Here is a 2,269-nt window from a genome sequence, read left to right as displayed (position 1 = left end):
GCAACAGGAGAAGAAAAAGACAGGCCCAAGGGCTGGGGGCTGGGGAGTACATTGAATTTGAGGTATGATTATTATTATTATTTCTGTCTCTCTCGCACGCACTCTTTGTCGTGTCGTTTAATATTAGCGGCGTCTGCCGGAGGAGAGCCATACTGACTAAGTATCGGGTATAACTGTAGAGTTGCGGTGTCCGCAGCAACTCACAACGTTCCCCTCGTTATACCCGATACTCAAAATGAGTATTGGGGTATATTAGATTTGTGGTAAAAGTGGATGTGTGTAACGTCCAAAAGGAATTGTTTCCGACCCCATAAAGTATATATATTCTTGATCAGCATCAATAGCCGAGTCGATTAAGCCATGTCTGTCTGTCCGTCTGTCCGTTCGTCCGTCTGTCCGTCCCCTTCAGCGCCTAGTGCTCAAACACTATAAGAGCGAGAGCAACGATGTTTTGGATCCAGACTTCTGTGATATGTCACTGCTACAAGAATATTTCAAAACTTTGCCCCGCCCACTTCCGCCCCCACAAAGAACGAAAACCTGTGGCATCCACATTTTTAAGGATACGATAAAGCCAAAAACGCAGAATCGTAGAAGATAACTATATGTTCTAGAGTGTAAAATCTTAACCAGATCGTATAATTATTATAGCCAGAATCAAGAAAACAATTTCATTCTTTCTCGCTTTGTCTCTCTCTAACACACAGGTTTCATGGTCGGTTTTGCCAATTGCAAAATATGTGTTCAAGGATCTCAGAGCCAGAGCAACCAAATTTGGTATCCACACTCCTGTGATATCGGACCTTGACCGTTTCGTGTCCAAATTTCGCCACACCCCCTTCCGCCTCCGCAAAGGGCGAAAATCTGGGGCATCCACAAATCTCAGAGACTATTAAGGCAAGAGTAACCAAATTTGGTATCCGCACTTCTGTTAGATCTCACTATAAAACGTCTATCTCAGAATTTCGCCTCACCCCCTTCCGCTCCCACAAAGGACGAAAATCTGTTGCATCCACAATATTGCAGATTCGAGAAAACTAAAAACGCAGAATCATAGATAATGACCATATCTATCAGACTGCTGAATCTGGATCAGATCGGATCATTTTTATACCCAAAAGGAACAAATCAATTTGCATTGGCTGCGCAGCGGCCGACGTCACGCTCAGACTGATTTTTTTTTTTATTTTTTTTTTTTTTTTTTATTGTAAATCTTACATTTATTTAAGGTTTAATAGCTAATTTTTAAGTTAATGTTCAAGAAATGTGGCTTAAATATGTCTTTTCCCCCACTCACGCGTTTCCGTCGTGGTTTCCCCTCTTTTCGCCGTCGTTTTTCCAGGAATGGGATCTAGGGATCGTATCATCGTTGCTCTTCGTTTTTCTAGGGCTAGAATCATCGTTTGGCTGGGATTAGCGCTCCAAAATAAAGGCTTAAACGTCTATCCTGAATGCATAGACATTATAGCGGTGGGGTGCGTATTTAGGGATTGAAACCATTGGAGAATCCCCTCAAATGTGAAGGCCTCCGCTTTCAGGCCAAATAGAGCAGGAGCCGACCCAAATCGGGGGTTTGTGGGAGGCAACAGGAGAAGAAAAAGACAGGCCCAAGGGCTGGGGGCTGGGGGAGTACATTGAATTTGAGGTATGATTATTATTATTATTTCTGTCTCTCTCGCACGCACTCTTTGTCGTGTCGTTTAATATTAGCGGCGTCTGCCGGAGGAGAGCCATACTGACTAAGTATCGGGTATAACTGTAGAGTTGCGGTGTCCGCAGCAACTCACAACGTTCCCCCTCGTTATACCCGATACTCAAAATGAGTATTGGGGTATATTAGATTTGTGGTAAAAGTGGATGTGTGTAACGTCCAAAAGGAATTGTTTCCGACCCCATAAAGTATATATATTCTTGATCAGCATCAATAGCCGAGTCGATTAAGCCATGTCTGTCTGTCCGTCTGTCCGTTCGTCCGTCTGTCCGTCCCCTTCAGCGCCTAGTGCTCAAAGACTATAAGAGCGAGAGCAACGATGTTTTGGATCCAGACTTCTGTGATATGTCACTGCTACAAGAATATTTCAAAACTTTGCCCCGCCCACTTCCGCCCCCACAAAGAACGAAAACCTGTGGCATCCACATTTTTAAAGATACGATAAAGCCAAAAACGCAGAATCGTAGAAGATAACTATATGTTCTAGAGTGTAAAATCTTAACCAGATCGTATAATTATTATAGCCAGAATCAAGAAAACAATTTCATTCTTTCTCGC

The sequence above is a fragment of the Drosophila miranda genome, assembly GCF_003369915.1.
Source record: "Drosophila miranda strain MSH22 chromosome Y unlocalized genomic scaffold, D.miranda_PacBio2.1 Contig_Y9_pilon, whole genome shotgun sequence".
In the NCBI taxonomy this organism is placed as follows: domain Eukaryota; kingdom Metazoa; phylum Arthropoda; class Insecta; order Diptera; family Drosophilidae; genus Drosophila; species Drosophila miranda.
This window is presented reverse-complemented; position numbering follows the sequence as displayed.